The sequence below is a fragment of the Salvelinus fontinalis genome, chromosome 26 (genome assembly GCF_029448725.1).
Source record: "Salvelinus fontinalis isolate EN_2023a chromosome 26, ASM2944872v1, whole genome shotgun sequence".
Taxonomy (NCBI): Eukaryota; Metazoa; Chordata; class Actinopteri; order Salmoniformes; family Salmonidae; genus Salvelinus; species Salvelinus fontinalis.
In genome coordinates, this window is record NC_074690.1 from 44,922,051 (window position 1) to 44,940,575 (window position 18,525).

At 41.1% G+C, this 18,525-nt stretch overlaps 1 pseudogene; it reads left to right on the forward strand.

Annotated features, from left to right (window-relative positions):
* The first annotated feature begins 2,557 nt into the window (after positions 1–2,557).
* LOC129824508 (acyl-coenzyme A synthetase ACSM3, mitochondrial-like) lies at positions 2,558–13,212 on the forward strand (annotated as a pseudogene).
* Positions 13,213–18,525: the final 5,313 nt, after the last annotated feature.

Here is an 18,525-nt window from a genome sequence, read left to right on the forward strand (position 1 = left end):
AGAAAATATGGTGTGCATGCTAGCTTGTTTGAAAGAATGCATAATTTTGAAATAAGTTATAGTAGTGGTAGTGTCTGCAGTAGTAATGGTGGTGTTTGGTTATAGTTGAAAAGTAGGTCATGAAAATATTGATTGATTGATTGATTGATTGATAGGATAACCTGAAGATGTGAAAGTTGGTAAAGTGTCTCTTGCATGAATAGTACAAACTATTTTGGAGGGGTAATATATGCAAATTTATGCACATTTAAGTAGTTATCATTTTTAGTACAGACCAGAGCTAGTGCGAACCAAAGCTAGCTGGCTAAGCCCAGGACCAGAGCTGGACCAGAACTAGTGCAGACCAAAGTAGTAGTTGTGGTCAGTATTTGTGGTCAATAGTTGTGGTCAGTAGTTGTGTGGTCGGTAGTTGTGTAGTTGCGTGGTTGTGTTCCAGGTTCTTTGGACCATACAGTATGGACCTGGTCAGTAGTTGTGTGGTCAGTACTTGTTTTGTCAGTAGTCGTGTGGTTGTGGTCAGTAGTTGTGGTCAGTAGTTTTGTGGTCATTAATTGTGCATTTGTGTGGTTGTGGTCCAGGTTCTTTGGCCTGGTCAGTAGTTGGTCAGTAGTAGTAGTAGTTGTGGTCAGTAATTGTGTGGTCAGTAGTTTTGGTAAGTAGTTATGTGATCAGTAGTTGTGTGGTCGTGGTCATTGGCTGTGATCAGTAGCTGTGGTCAGTAGTGGTCAATAGTTTTGTGGTTGTGGTCAGTAGTTGTGTGGTTCAGTAGTTGTGTGGTCAGTAGTTGTGGTCAGTGGTTGTGCGGTTGTGGTCAGTAGTTGTGTAGTTGTGGTCAGTAGTTGTGTAGTTATGGTCAGTAACTATTTGTGTTTAGTAGTGGTCAGTAGGTTTGTGGTTGTGGTTGTGGTCAGTAACTGTTGTTCCGTAGTTGTGGTCAGTAGTTGCGTGGTTGTGGTCAGTAGTTGTGGTCGGTGGTTGTGTGGTTGTGGTCAGTAGTTGTGGTTAGTAGTTGTGGTCAGTAGTTTTGTGGTTGTGGTCATTAGCTGTGATCAGTAGCTGTGGTCAGTAGTTGTGGTCAGTAGTTGTGGTCAGTAGTTTTGTGGTCAGTCGTTGTGTTGTCAGTCGTTGTGATCAGTGGTTGTGTGGTTGTGGTCAGTAGTTGTGGTCAGTAGTTTTGTGGTTGTGGTCATTAGGTTGTGGTCATTAGCTGTGATCAGTAGCTGTGGTCAGTAGTTGTGGTCAGTAGTTGTGGTCAGTAGTTTTGTGGTCAGTCGTTGTGTTGTCAGTCGTTGTGATCAGTGGTTGTGTGGTTGTGGTCAGTAGTTGTGGTCAGTAGTTTTGTGGTTGTGGTCATTAGCTGTGATCAGTAGATGTGGTCAGTAGTGGTCAGTGGTTGTGGTCAGTAGTTTTGTGGTTGTGGTCAGTAGTTGTGCAGTTGTGGTCAGTAGTTAGTTGTGGTTAGTAGTGGTCAGTAGGTTTGTGGTTGTGGTTGTGGTCAGTAGTTGTGTGGTTGTGGTCAATGGTTGTAGTCAGCAGTTGTGGTCAGTAGTTGTGTGGTTGTGGTCAGTAGTTGTGGTCAGTAGTTGTGGTCAGTAGTTGTGTGGTTGTGGTCAATGGTTGTAGTCAGCAGTTGTGATCAGTAGTTGTGTGGTTGTAGTCAGTAGTTGTGGTCAGTAGTTGTGTGGTTGTGGTCAATGGTTGTAGTCAGCAGTTGTGGTCAGTGTCTAAACTACAGTTGTGTGTGAAAATGGAAAGAAGCGTGCTGAGAAGTGATTGGGTAAAATATGAAGCTGGTGAACAGAGACAGCTTCACTCTATCCAATCAGAGCAGGAGGATCAACGGTCAGCCCGCCCTTCTCTTCACAGACAGGTAACCTAGCCAGTTGAGTCATTTAGAGCACAAGACACCATCCTGAGAAGGCGGAGAAGCTAGTGATCATTAAAAATATTTCAATGTATCGTTCCAGGTCGTCCAGCCTGGGGAAACATTAGAAATGTTCTCTGTATCGTTCCAGGTCGTCCAGCCTGGGGAAACATTAGATATGTTCTCTGTATCGTTCCATGTCGTCCAGCCTGGGGAAACATTAGAAATGTTCTCTGTATCGTTCCAGGTCGTCCAGCCTGGGGAAACATTAGAAATGTTCTCTGTATCGTTCCAGGTCGTCCAGCCTGGGGAAACATTAGAAATGTTCTCTGTATCGTTCCAGGTCATCCAGCCTTTGGGAAACATTAGAAATGTTCTCTGTATCGTTCCAGGTCGTCCAGCCTGGGGAAACATTAGAAATGTTCTCTGTATCGTTCCAGGTCGTCCAGCCTGGGGAAACATTAGAAATGCTCTCTGAATCGTTCCATGTCATGCAATAATGGAGTCATTTTTTTCAGATACGTCTCTATGAAATCGTATTCTTTCAAAGCCATTTTAGCTGTTGCGCTAGCTGTTCGGTCTGAAACAGATTTACAAGTCATGGGAATTTGTCATGCTATGAAGACATCTCTCTCTGAGGCATGTGCTGCTAGGCAACCACCCTGTAGTTGCTTTGGCAGGCTTGCTCGGTCCATGGCTAAAGCCAGTGTGAGAAACTTGCTAACAAACTGCACTCAGCTAACAAACTGCATACTGCACTCTGACCCACAAAACGTATTTGCTAGATTCATGTTCGTGTTGCTAGACAAAGCAAGGAAACTTCAGAACGTGAAACAGTTTTTTGGGAATTTGCAGCTCAGATTTGAAAAGCAGAGAAATGGAAGAAGATTTTATACGCTCTAAGTTTTGTCTGACATGTTCGGGCGAGTGGTAAAATACGGAGGTTGTTTGGAAAAAGTTGGGGAAAATGTGTTCATGCAGTTATTAAAACAGCTGTGATGTTGGATTATTAGTAACAGATCATTCTGTTCCAATGTCCATTTCGAATAGCAGGGAAGTAGATCAGGATGTCATATCCTCAAACTTTTTGTCTAGTTTCTGGGAAAAGTGGTCAAAATAGCCGATTCGTGTCAAAAGTTCCAATGTTGCATTTACAGCGAATGGAATGTCGGAAGTCATTATGTCACAATGGGACCTTTAGAATGCTAAAAAAAAGTACCATGAAAGTGAATGAAGATTGACAAAAAACGTAATAGTTTAAAAAGTATAAAAGTTGTATGTAAGCAACTCAATCCAGACCAGTTGTCACGTTCGTCATAACGAGGAGACCAAGGCGCAGCGTAATTATAATACATCTTCCTTTTAACGAAGAAAGAAACACGAAGAACACTAAACAAACTAACAAAAACTAACAACACAAACGTGACGCTATACACACGAGTGCTGCCATGCAACTACACATAGACAATAACCCACAAAACCAAAATGGAAAAAATGGCAACCTAAATAGGATCCCCAATCAGAGACCCCGATAAACAGCTGTCTCTGATTGGGAACCAATTCAGGCCACCATAGACTTACATTTACCTAGACAATACCAAAACCCCATAGATATACAAAAACCCCTAGACAAGCCTAAAAACACCCATACCACCCTCGTCACACCCTGACCTAACCAAAATAATAAAGAAAACAAAGATAACTAAGGTGACACCAGTCTACACGTTTTAAAGTTTGAACGGTGTTTCTAGCTTAAACGGTGTAAGAGGAGTAGCATTCCAAATCATAATAATTAGAAGAAAAACAAGTACAGTACGTCGAAGATTTAAAGTGGGGACTCTTGCATCACAAGCGTCATTAATAATAATAATAATAATAATAAGTATTTTGAATATTTAAAGAGGGGACCCCATTAATAAATCCCCAGGTATTAATGGAATTACATCAGAATTGTATCAGTTATTCTCTGAACAAGTAGCTCCCTTCCTACTTGAAGTCATTCTAGAGAGTATTAAAAACAATGTTCTCCCTCCTACAATGAATTAAGGTTTATTAACACGGATCCCTAAGCCGAAAACAGCCTTGCTTCTCATCAATACCTGACGTCCAATTTGTCTTCCTAATAATGACTATAATATATTACCCTTACTAGTGTCAAAGATAATTAAAGAAGTCCTGGACGCAATCATTGACGAGACACAGACATATCTCTAACCATATCAGACTAGTACTAGACATACTTGACTATGCAGACCTAATAACTGAGGACAGCTGTATATTTTGGTTTATTTCTATAATGCATTAGACACAGTAGACACAGTTCCTCTTCTTACTCCCTTAAATAATTTCGCTTCGGGGACTTTTTCTGTAGGTCTACTAAAGCTCTATACGAATGGTAACAGCTCTATCAAACTGAAACATGGCACTTCACCTAGATTTGAGAGGAATTAGGCAATGTTGTCCTATCTCGCTGTATCTGTTTTTATCAGTCACCCAACTTCTTACAAAATCTACTAATAATAGTCCTGTACGAGGTATTTCCATAGCTGGTAAAGAAATTATTATAAGCCAGCTGGCTTTTCTGAAAGACGCTAGTCGATTCCCATATTGATCAATGTGACAGAGCAGATGGAAATGGATTCTGTTTTACAATTAATAAATGCGAACTCATGGCAGTCAAAGATTCTGTGACACCCTTATATTGTGGTACTTCACTGAAAGAAGAACTTACATATTTAGGCATAACCATTACTATGGATAAAAAAACCTGGAGTCTTCCTAAATTTTAACCCAAGAAAAAGCTAAATCAATGGCTACAGTTGGACTAAGGCTGAGGGTGTCTCTAGACTAACATATGCTGCTGTAACGGCAGCCTTCCCCCTCTTCGTCTGAAGAGGAGGTGTAGCAGGGATCGGACTAAGACGCAGCGTAGCTCGTGTTCAACATGACTTTAATAAACAAGACGACACTGTGAACACTTACAGTTAACAAAATAACAAACGTGGCAAACCGAAACAGCCCTATCTGGTGCAGAGAAAACACAGAGACAGGAAACAACCACCCACAAAATCCCAACACAAAACAAGCCACCTATATATGATTCCCAATCAGAGACAACACAAAACATCTGCCTCTGATTGAGAACCATATTAGGCCAAACATAGAAACAGACAAACTAGACACACAACATAGAATGCCCACCCAGCTCACGTCCTGACCAACACTAAAACAAGCAAAACACACAAGAACTATGGTCAGAACGTGACAGCTGCTTTGTCTTTATATATTGGTAGTAAAATAAGCAAAGAGATACAGCGCCTTCGGAAAGTATTCAGACCCCTTTACTTGTTACACATTTTGGGACTTTTCAGCCTTATTCTAAAATGGCAACAAAAAAATCCCCTCATCAATCTACACACAACACCCAGTAATGACAAAACAAAACAGGTTTTTAGAAATGTTAGCAAAAATAAATAAAAAATACCAAACTCAAATATCACATTTACAAGTATTCAGACCCTTCACTCGGTACTTTGTTGAAGCACCTTTGGCAGCGATTACAGCCTTGAGTCTTCTTGGGTATGACGCTACAAGCTTGGAAAACTGGTTTTCTGGGAGTTTCTCCCATTCTTCTCTGCAGATCCTCTGAAGCTCTGTCAGGTTGGATGGGGAGGGTCTCTGCACAGCTATCTTCAGGTCTCTCCAGAGACGTTCAATCGTGTTAAAGTCTGGGCTCTGGCTGGGCAACTCAAGGACATTCAGAGACTTGGCCCGAAGTCACTCCTGCATTGTCTTGGCTGTGTGCTTAGGGTTGTTGTCCTGTTGGAAGGTGAACCTTCGCCCCAGTCTGAGGTCCTGGGTGCTCTGGAGCAAGTTTTCACCAAGGATCTCTCTGTACTTTGCTCCGTTCGTCTTTCCCTCTGTCATGACTAGTCTCCCAGTCCCTGCTGCTGAAAAACATCCCCACAGCATGATGCTGCCACCACCATGCTTCACTGTAGGGATGGTGCCAGGTTTCCTCCAGACGTGACACTTGGCATTCAGGCCACAGAGTTCAATCTTGGTTTCATCAGACCAGAGAATCTTGTTTCTCATGGTCTGACAGTCTTTTAGGTGCTTGTTGGCAAACTCCGAGCGGGCTGTCGTGCCTTTAACTGAGGAGTGGTTTCCGTCTGGTCACTCTACCATAAAGGCCTGATGGAGTGCTGCAGAGTGGTGGAGTGCTGCAGAGATGTTTGTCTTTCTGTCAGAGTGACCATCGCGTTATATGTCACCTCCCTGACCAAGGCCATTCACCTCCGATTGCTCAGTTTTGCCGGGTGGCCAGCTCTTGGAAGAGTCTTGGTGGTTCCAAACTTCTTCCATTTAAGAATGATGGAGGCACTGTGTTCTGCAGAGGCCACTGTGTTCTGCAGTTCTGCAGACATTTTCTGGTTCCCTTCCCCAGATCTGTGCCTCGACACAATCCTGTCTCGGAGCTCTACGGACAACTCCTTCGACCTCATGGCTTGGTTTTTGCTCTGACTTACACTGTCAACTGTGGGATCTTACTGTGGGCACAGGTGTGTGCCTGTCCAAATGATGTCCAATCAATTGAATTTACCACAGGTGGACTTCAATCAAGTTGTAGAAGCATCTCAAGGATGATCAATGGAAACAGGATGCATCTGAGCTCAATTTCGAGTCTCATAGCAAAGGATCTGATTACGTTTTTCTGTTTTATATATTTTTTATAAATTTGAAAAAATTTATAAAATCCTGTTTTCGCACTGTAGACCAGATGCTTTTTAACTGAAGACCAGATGCTTTTTAACTTTTTGTGGAAAAACTGTACCCATTACATTATGAACACTGTTGTAATGAACACATGAATATAGGGGCTTCATTTTCCTGACTTTTCTACCTTAAATTATACTTTTAAGATCAATTGGATAAAACCATTCCAAGAAGACCCTCTTCTATGTGCAACTTTATTCCTCATCAAGTCTTCTCTAATTTTGGTGGCCTTAACTTCGTGTTCTTTTGCAATTATAAGATTGGCCAAGTTCCAGTGAAACTCTCTGCTTTTCATCGGCAGGTTATGTTGTCATGGCCCTTAATTTATAAGCATATTATCTCTCTGCACAGATATTATATCTGGAATAATCGGGACAATTTTTTTTTTTCATTTTGGTTCCGAAATATGATCCTATTGGTGAAACAACTTGTAAATGCAGACGATCTTAATTATCACTCAACAACATCCCTGTAACACCTAAAGATTTTGCAATCGTTTTAAAAGCCATTCACTCAGATGTTGCTTTATTATTGAGGAACATGTCAAGACCTGACCCTAAGAACTTACCTTCGATTACCCCTTTTGACTCACCAGTAGGAAAGATGCATTTTTATTTTTGGTCCGTACAACAACAATAGAGCTATGCGTGCCTTGTTTCCGCAGGATGTTGTATCCACACCTTATGTCATGCCTCGTTTTAGTGCTCATATCCGTGTTACATATTTTTATCAGTAGATTTATAATTGATCATATTTATGAAGGTTTTACCCTATTGTGGAGAGATGTACTGCTTGGATTCTTTACCTACGATATAAATAATTTATAATTTTTTTATTGCATTATTCTTTTGGCCAAATTTCATACTCACAAATGTTAATTTACAAAAAAAAAGATATACATTTTTACTTTACAAAAAGAAATTGAACAATATGTTAAGATAATGAAATATTCCACCAACAAAAAAGATGTTAAAATTATAAACGTGTGTATGTCCCTTAAGGTCTTTGTGTAATTTGCTATTGTGCGCCGTAGCCCAACTGTCCTTTGTATACTCTTTATGTATACTTCTGTTCCCCATGTACCTTTGTAGGGATTTATTACTGTAAAAATAATAATAACTTGTAGCACCGTGACTACTTCACCCATTCAGTTTAAGGAATGGACAGAACTTGCCACATGTCGGGGAGTTGGACTGTGGTAATCCTGCCTTATCCTTCAAGCCGTTCCAGAGAAATTCCTTGGGCGCCATTCCAACTTTCCAGCCTGCAGACACAGCAATATGAACTGCAAACAACATGATGATTTGAGGTGATCTTGGAGATCTGAGAGGTAGGTTTTGAAGGCGGTTTAAACTTCATGAGACTTTCATGTATCAACTTTAGAGGTTCTGCCCAGTGTTCTTCTCAAATCAGTGATTTGCATAATGCATAGAATGAGAGATTGTTCTTGCAATGTACTCAATTTTTCTTCTGTATGCATCTACAAGTCCCCCACAAAATGTATTTTATTATTTTATCAAGTTAATACGAAAGTAGTGTTTTCTTTCTCCTTTGCACAATAGACACTGGGAAACTTTCCTTTGAACTGAATACACTCAGTGTCACGTCCTGACCATAGAGAGACTTTATTTTTTATGGTGGAGTAGGTCAGGGTGTGACTGGGGGGTTAGTCTAGTTTATATTTTCTATGTGGGGTTCTAGGTTGTTTTTCTATGTTGGGGTTTTGGTATGATTCCCAATTAGAGGCAGCTGGCTATCATTGTCTCTAATTGGGGATTATACTTAAGTAGCATTTTTTCCACCTGTGGGTTATGGGATATTATTTATGTTTTGAGTTAGTGTTGTAGTCACGGTTCGCTGTTTATTGTTTATTGTTTTGTCGTTGCTAAAGTTTCACTTTAATAAATTATGTGGAACTCAACATACGCTGCGCCTTGGTCCGTTTCTACGAACAGCCATGACAATCAGCATATTCCCAAATTAATTTCAATATCAGATCTGTGGACATAGGGTATATCCTTCTCAAAACTTCACTGACTATGAGTGTCAAACAACAATAATATCATCAGATACCTGTGAATTTCAACTTTGCAAAATATGTGATATGTGCTTGATGTGTGGGCGAAGAAATGAAAGGCACAGGATGCTTTTCCATCTAGCCTACAACTTCCGTCGCATGAATATAAGTTGTTATGGAGGAATGAACAAATTGTAACACTTGATTTTGAATCTGACATAGTTGTTATAACAGTAGTTTTAACTCCGAATGACATGCGTTATTATGTCAGTTTTATGACAACATCATCATGATGGCCTTAGGTAGGAGACTTTACATATCATTCATATTGGCAGAAGGCATTAATTCACAGTTTCAGATGAACCAAAATGACATGATAATTGATCTTTCAGGAGCGTTCTTTAATTCTTTCAGGAGTCTGTGGTCTCAACCAGCAGGACACGGTGTTTCTGGTACTACCCAGGGTTCCAGAGGGTGCCTCATCAATGTGGTCCATCTCAGAACAGGTGAGCTGGGAAAGATCTAATAGATCAATATCATCGAACAGAGTACAAGAGTACGTCATCGTGTTGATTGTATTGATTGTACAGAAAATGTTTTGAGATGTGTTGCAAAGAAACAGATATGCATTTTTGGTGCAATACAATACTATGTTTAAGCTTTGGAAGAAAAACAATTTTACTTACAATGCTGGTATTATCTGATTGTTTCATGTTTCCGCTTCTTTATTTGTCTGTACTTATTACAAGTCCCTAAGACCCTAGTTTTGTCCCCTCACAGGTACAGTCCTGCTACCAGGCACCTCTCAGCTGACAACCAGGGACATCCTCCACCGGCTGCAGACCTGAGGCCCACTGTTACCACAGACGAGTCCCTGGCCTCCCTGCTGGATGCCGTGGCCTCTCAGTGCTCCAGCCTGCAGCACAAACTGCTGGTGTTCCCCCCACGAAGAGAGAGGGATGGATGACATTTGGAGATCCCCCGAGGTAATGATCATGAGAGTTTTATCGTAATGGCTCCAACTCACTTTGTCTGATCTACTGGTTGATCTACACCTTTGACTGCTTGTTACTTTCGGCATTTCGTCCCCAACTTAAAATAACAACTGTCTCTCGCCGTAGAAACGCGTCTAGCGACCATGAGTGTGCGGAGACTCGCAGATATGACCCTATGACCATCTTCTGCACCAGCGGGACCACAGGGTCCCCTAAGATGACCCAACACAGCCGCAGCAGCTGTGGGATAGGTCTCACTGTCAACGGAAGGTAGTCCCTCCGTCATAATCATAACCATAACACAACCAGAGCAAAACCATAACGTGGGGTTGAACTAATATTGCACTGGCACTAACGGCTTTTGGACTGAAACCCGTTTAACTGAACCCTAATTGAGGGTTCGTCTCCATCACCCTCCTTCCCTCCCTCTCGCCTGTCTGCGTGGAGGTACGGGTCGGGCCTGGCGGAGAAGGATGCCCTGTGGAACATGTCAGATGCATGCTGGGCCAAGTCTGCCTGGAGCAGTGTCTACGCTCCCTGGGTGTCTTCATCCATGAAATGCCCCGCTTCAACAGTCATACTGTACTAGAGGTGTGTGTGTGTGGTCTGAAAACACTTATTCCCTTCCCTCTTTGATGTCGGCACATCTTAGGGAAATGTATTACTTCAGATCTGCAGGCACTACATTTGACCACTAGAGGGCGCTGCAAGACAGGTATTAAAATGTTGCACAAAAGGAATGGTGTCTCAGCTACTCTGTCGTTTCACTTCCAGGTATTCATAGCAGGTATCTTTAAGGGCACAACGATCAAAGCCGGGTCTTTCAGGAAGGCTTCACCAGCGTATGATATGCAGGTAGGTGCAGTCGACCAACCACAGTGTGTCTGTAGCACAGCAACAGTGTTGGAGGTGATCAAAGTCGTTCGTTCGTTCATTCATGTGATGTGTGCTAAACCATCAACAAATAATCAATGGGAATGCAATAAAGTTGCCACTTTATGATACAAAATGCGGACATTGGCGACATATGTGTTCCTATCTCAGGTGGTAGATGAAGCTGGTAGTGTCTTGGCCAATGGAGTGGAGGGGAACCTTTTCCCTCTTTACTGAATACACGGTATGAAGGACCACTTCACTGCAAGTCAACTAGATGCCACTAGGTCTTCCTGTCTGTTTTCTTCCAATAGGGATTGATTAAATATCCCCATGATTGATTGATTGGTTATTTGATTGATTGATAGGTCCTTCTATTTGATATTGATCTGAACTTTCTGAAAAGCATTATGAGATTGAGTGTTGGTTTGTTTCCTTGTAACTTAATGTTGTAATATTTTGTGTACACATTTATGCAGTGTGGACAGAAGAGTGCTACATTGGGGACTTTGGGGTCGTAATGGATGAGGATGGTTACCGGATGTTTGTGGGTCGAGCTCATAACGTCACCTCTCAGCTGGGTAATACACTATGGTTGAGTTCCTGCCCGACTACATGTGCAGGCATTGCATCAACCAATGATTGTGTGCCACATTATCGGCTGTGCAGTCGGGCATCAGATTTCTATGTCATCTGATGTGGTTAGCTGATTATGTTAAATACCAACCCAGGCCTTACAAGAGTTGGCATCTGTCTGGAATGTAGTCAGACAGGAACTCAACCGATATCTGTGGGGCACGAATGTAAATTCTAAATTCTTCTCAGACCATGGAGAAGGTCCATCTGAGTCCGGGAAACCGAATGAAAATGTTTAGTTGACTATGTCTGGGTTGGTTGTTTAGGTACCATAGCGCTTTGATAGAACACCAGGCTGTTGCTGAGTCAGCCTTGGTCTGCAGCCCTGACCTTATCAGAGGTGAAACTGTCACATCCTTTTTGCAGTATTACAACAACAAAGAAGTGACTTCAATTGATGAACACGGTGTTTTTCACTTGTAAATATAAATCAGTGACTTATATAAACAAATTATGGCACAAAGCAAAGTCATAGTACTTGGAACATGAAAATCTATTTAAAAAATTGAGGCCACTATCGTATCTACTATATAAACATACAAACGTGTGTGTGTGTCCTATCTTTCACAATCCATTTAGTTACCCCATGTTCCTCAAAGGTCTTCAACTGAAGTCTACCACTTTGCATGTTCTTCTTCACACACTTGTTGGAGTTGATGACAGTGTGTGCCCAGTCCAGTTATTGTGTGACGTCTGTCTAGAACCCTGGGAACTGGACCATCTGACAGCCCACACTCCAGGACACCACCTCCGACAGCATAGTAACACACACCAGAGTCCCCCAAGAGAAGAAAGTATAGTTTAAAATGATATACTTTTTTTTCTCGTCAAGTTGCTAATCTGTAGGTGATTAAGTGGAAGCAAGATTTCCAACCTTGTCTCAATCAGTCCATCCCTCATGGGCCATTGATACGTGTATTTGTAACTCGTGACTCTGTCTTTTGTGTGTATTTGTATTTTTGTAACATTTTATGTACACGGTGCTATTTCCCTGTTATGCCTTCTTACCAGGTCGCCCTCGCAAAAGAGGTTTCTAACCTCAAAGGGCCTTACCTGATTAAATAAAGATTAAATAAAATAAAAAAATCAAGTAGTGGCAATTTGATGTTTTGAGTAGCAAGTTCTAATTTCTCCCAGCAGAGGGAGACCTCGACACATTTTGCTATGACTTTTGCCATGTTAATTTGATATCTGAGTGACTGACTAACAAAATCAATGGGCGACCCCCACGGTTTGTAATACAACCAAGTTTAGATAGCTGGCTAGACTAACTTACCAATTTTATTTGAGTGACTTTCAGTGACTGACATAAGAGATAAAAACTGCTGATGCAAAACCTAATTTCAAATTGCACTTTATGTATAAAACTATTCTAACTCTCAGCAGTAAATTGAGACCGCGACGGATTTGCTAAAAAAAATGTATGGCCTTAAGCGGTTGCTTATGTCGCTTATGCCCAGGGCCTGCCCTGGTCCCGGAACAGAACATCATGTGTGTGATAATTCATTCATAGGAGCTGTTACCGTGTCCTGTATGTGAAGTTAGCAGCCCTCAGCAGCCCGTGTAAGAGGCGTCCCTTCTCTGGTTAGACCGAACCCAGACACCATGCAGTTCTGGCCAGCCTCAGCCCTGTCAGAAGGCCCTGGGGGCTCCACCAATCCCACCCTGTCCCCTAGCATCGCCTGCCGGATCAGCTGTGACAGAGACGGGAAGAGCACTTCGTACAGTGCCTTGCAAAAGTATTCACCCCTCTTGGCGTTTTTCCTATTTTGTTGCATTACAACCTGTAATTTAAATGGATTTTTATTTGGATTTCAAGTAATGGACATACACAAAATTGTCCAAATTTGTGAAGTGAAATGAAAAAAATTACTTGTTTTAAAAAATAAAAAACTGAAAAGCGGTGCGTGCATATGTATTCACTTGCCTTCAGAAGTCACATAATTAGTTAAAGTCCACCTGTGTGCAATCTAAGTGTCACATGATCTGTCACATGATCTCAGTATTTATACACCTGTTCTGAAAGGCCCCAGAGTCTGCAACACAACTAAGCAAGGTGCATTACCAAGCAAGCGGCACCATGAAGACCAAGGAGCTCTCCAAACAGGTCAGGGACAAAGTTGTGGAGAAGTACAGATCAGAGTTGAGATATTTTCTTATATCTGAAACTTTGAACATCCCACGGAACACCATTAAATCCATTATTCAAAAATGGAAAGAATATGGCACCATAACAAACCTGCCAAGAAAGGGCGGCCCACCAAAACTCAAGGCCCAGGCAAGGAGGGCATTAATCAGAGAGGCAACAAAGAGACCAAAGATAACCCTGAAGGAGCTGCAAAGCTCCACAGCGGAGATTGGAGTATCTGTCCATAGGACCACTTTAAGCCGTACACTTCATAGAGCTGGGCTTTACGGAAGAGTGGCCAGAAAAAAGTATTTGCTTAAAGAAAATGGTTAACGAGATATGTGATGCTCCATACACATTACAGATTGTCTAATGGAAAGCCTCGCAAGGAATTTTCCAACTAACCAGTTCTTGGCGATACTTTCTTTGTTCTAGATTCTGTAAAAAGTGTGTCTTAAAAATGTCCATGCCCAGTTGCAGATGGTTCTCCAAAAACCATAGAGCATTCAGAAAGATAATAAATCCACGTTTTGTGTAAGAGTGAGAAACGCCTCTTGCATGTGTGTAGATGTTTGTTTTGGTCACGGGGTGTGACATGCTGTCATCTACAGTACCAGTCAAAAGTTTGGACACACCTACTCATTCAAGTGTCTTTCTTTATTTTGACTATTTTCTACATTGTGAATAATAGTGAAGAAATCAAAACTATGAAATTACACATATGGAATCATTTGGTAACCAAAAAAGTGTTAAACAACTCAAAATATATTTTATATTTGACATTCTTCTAAGTAGTCACCCTTGCTGTGATTACAGCTTTGCACACTCTTGGCATTATCTGAACCAGCTTCATGAGGTAGTCACCTGAAATGCAATTAAGAGGTGTGCCTTGTTAAAAGTTAATTTGTGGAATTTCCTTCTTTCCTTCTTAATGCGTTTGAACCAATCAGTTGTGTTGTGACAAGGTAGGGGTGGTATACAGAAGAAAGCCCTATTTGGTAAAGACCAAATCCAAATTATGGCAAGAACAGCTCAAATAAGCAAAGAGAGACAACAGTCCATCATTACTTTAAGACATGAAGGTCAGTCAATATGGAACATTTCAAGAACTTTGAAAGTGCGGTCGTAGAAACCATCAAGCGTTATGATGAAATTGGCTCTCATGAGGACCGCCTCAGGAAAGGGAGACCCAGAGTTACCTCTGCTGCAGAGGATAAATTCATTAGAGTTACCAGCCTCAGAAATTGCAGCCCAAATAAATGCTTCACATAGTTCAAGTAACAGACACATGTCAACATCAACTGTTCAGAGGAGACTGCATGAATCAGGCATTCATGGTCGAATTGCTGAAAAGAAAACACTACTAATGGACACTAATAAGAAGCAGAAACACGAGCAATGGACATTAGACCAGTGGAAATCTGTCCTTTGGTCTGATGAGTCCAACCGCCGTGTCTTTTTGATACGCAGAGAAGGTGAACGGATGATCTCTGCATGTGTGGTTCCCACCGTGAAGCATGGAGGAGGAGGTGTGATGTTGCTTTGCTGGTGACACTGTCTGGACAATGACCCAACACACATTCAGGCTGTGTAAGGGCTATTTTACCAAGAAGGAGAGTGATGCAGTGCTGCATCAGATGACCTGGCCTCCACAATCACCGACCTCAACCCGATTGAGATGGTTTGGGATGAGTTGGACCTCAGAGTGAAGGAAAAGCAGCCAAGAAGTGCTCAGCATATGTGGGAACTCCTTCAAGACTGTTGGAAAAGCATTCCACGTGAAGCTGGTTGAGAGAATGCCAAGAGAGTGCAAAGCTGTCATCAAGGCAAAGGGTGGTTACTTTGAAGAATCTAAAATCTAAAATATATTTGGATTTCTTTAACACTTTTTGGGTTACTACATTTGATGTCTTCACTATTATTCTACAATGTAGAAAATAGTAAAAATAAAGAAAAACCCTGGAATGAGTAGGTGTGTCCAAACTTTTGATTGGTACTGTTCTTCTACACGTGGTCGCGGCCGCATTGCATAGAAACGACTAAGTCCTGCAAAGATGTTGGGAAAAGCAAGATGTCTGGCATTTAAAATGGCAAGGTAACTTTTCACTCAGTGCAAAACGTGGATTTAATATATTTCGGAATATCTCCTCCAACTGGACACGGACATTTATAAGATACACTTTTTACAGAATCGAGAACAAATAAAGTGTCACCAAGAAAAGGTTAGTTAAAAATCCCTTGTAAAGCTTTCCATTAGCAAATCTGTAAAAGGTATTATTAGAGAGCGATAGTAATGGTGTCTTTTTGTAGGCACTGGAGACTAACTCTGCCACGGCTCATTGAGAAATGTAAGTTTTTTTGTGGGGTCATGTTAACTGACTGATCTTATACTTATTGTCCTATGAGATAACATCACCTAACCCTGTGTTAACCTCAGACCTTATTTTCCAACATGATATCATAGGAAAACGTCATCCTGGCATGTTTTGGTAAAAAGGTCAAATGTCATAGTAGCTGACATATTTCTCAGTACATTGTAGTCAATGGGAAGGATGAGTGTCATAGGGTTGACGTTTTTTTAAATATATACAGTATATATATACAGTTGAAGTCGGAAGTTTACATACATCTTATCCAAATACATTTAAACTCCGTTTTTCACAATTCCTGACATTTACTCCTAGTAAAAATTCCCTGTCTTAGGTCAGATAGATCCCCACTTTATTTTAAGAATGTGAAATGTCAGAATAATAGGAGAGAGAATGATTTATTTCAGCTTTTATTTATTTCATCACTTTCCCAGTGGGTCAGAAGTTTACATACACTCAATTAGTATTTGGTAGCATTGCCTTTTAATTGTTTAACTTGGGTCAAACGTTTCGGGTAGCCTTCCACAAGCTTCCCACAATAAGTTGGGTGAATTTTGGCCCATTCCTCCTGACAGAGCTGGTGAAACTGAGTCAGGTTTGTAGGCCCCCTTGTACACGCTTTTTCAGTTCTGCCCACACATTTTCTATAGGATTGAGGTCATGGCTTTGTGATAGCCACTCCAATACCTTGACTATGTTGTCCTTAAAGCCATTTTGCCACAACTTTGGAAGTATGCTTGGGGTCATTGTCCATTTGGAAGACCCATTTGCGACCAAGCTTTAACTTCCTGACTGATGTCTTGAGATGTTGCTTCAATATATCCACAGAATTTCCCACCCTCATGATGCCATCTATTTTGTGAAGTACACCAGTCCCTCCTGCAGCAAAGCACCCCCACAACATGATGCTTCCACCCCCGTGCTTCACAGTTGGGATGGTGTTCTTCGTCTTGCAAGCGTCCCCCTTTTTCCTCCAAACATAACGGTGGTCATTATGGCCAAAAAGTTCTATTTTTGTTTCATCAGACCAGAGGACATTTCTCCAAAAAGTACGATCTTTGTCCCCATGTGCAGTTGCAAACCGTAGTCTGGCTTTTTTTATGGCGGTTTTGGAGCAGAGGCTTCTTCCTTGCTGAGCAGCCTTTCAGGTTATTTCGATATAGGACTTGCATTACTGTGGATATAGATACTTTTAGACCTGTTTCCTCTAGCACCTTCACAAGGTCCTTTGCTGTTGTTCTGGGATTGATTTGCTCTTTTTGCACGAAAGTACGTTCATCTCTAGGAGACAGAACGCGTCTCCTTCTGGAGCGGTATGACGGCTGCGTGGTCCTATGGTGTTTATACGTGCGCACTATTGTTTGTACAGATGAACGTGGTACCTTCAAGCGTTTGAAAATTGCTCCCAAGGATGAACCAGACTTGTGGAGGTCTAACATTTTTTTTCTGAGGTCTTGGCTGATTTCTTTTGATTTTCCCATGATGTCAAGCAAAGAGGCACTGAGTTTGAAGGTAGGCCTTGAAATACATCCACAGGTTCACCTCCAATTGACTTAAATGATGTCAATTAGCCTATCAGAAGATTCTAAAACCATGACATCATTTTCTGGAATTTTCCAAGCTGTTTAAATGCACAGTCAACTTAGTGTATGTACACTTCTGACCCACTGCAATTGTGATACAGTGAATTATAAGTGAAATAATCTGTCTGTAAACAATTGTTGGAAAAATTACTTGTGTCATGCACAAAGTAGATGTCTTAACCAACTTGCCAAAACTATAGTGTGTTAACAAGACATTTGTGGAGTGATTGAAAAGCAAGTTTTAATGACTCCAACCTAAGTGTATGTAAACTTCCGACTTCAACTGTACATTGCAGTGAATGTGAAAAGATGAGTGTCACAGGGTTGACTTATATCTCAATACATTGCAGTCAACAGTGGTGTTAAGTAAAAATATTTTAATGTACTACTTAAGTAGTTTTTTGGGGTATCTGTACTTTACTTTACTATTTATATTTTTGACAGCTTTTATTTTTTACTTAACTACATTCCTAAAGAAAATATTGTACTTTTTACTCCGTTCATTTTCCCTGACAACCCAGAGTACTCCTTACATTTTGAATGCTTAGCAGAACAAGAACATTGTGAAATTCACGTACTTATCAAGAGAACACGTCGTCATCCCTACTGCCTATGCTCTGGCGGACTCACTCAACAGAAATGTATCCTTTGTAAATAATGTCTGAGTGTTGGAGTGTGTCCCAGGCTATCCATGCATTTTAAAAACAAGCACATGGTGCCGTCCACTTTGCTTAATATAAGGAATTTGAAATGATTAATTATTTTACTTTTGATACTTAACCCTTTGACACTCATCTTTTCCCATTGACTGCAACGTATTCGGAAAAATATCAGCTACTGTGACATTTTACCTTTTTACAAAAACCTGCCGGGATTACGTTTTCAGGCTTATAACGGGCTGTATTTTCAGGGTTCATCCCAAAACCCCATTCTTTCCCAATTCATTTGTCCCATAGGAATGGCTTAATGAACCAGAGGTAACGCAGGTTTTTAGGACCTCTGTTAAGCTCCCTTCCTCCCATGCCAGCACGCCATCTATAATTGGCAAAACAAAAGCACATCTCTCCATCTTCAAGTTTATCTAGAGACTTATTTACTGGGTAGTTTCGTTTTATAAGCAATTCAGTCATGATTTAAAAACAATCTCTGGACAGAATGCTGAGAGGTAGCATAATCACAAGAAACAAGAGTTAATTGGATTTTCTATAGCTACACTGAACAAAAATATAAACGTGTGGTGCTGGTCCCATGTTTCATGAGCTGAAATAAAAGATACCAGAAATG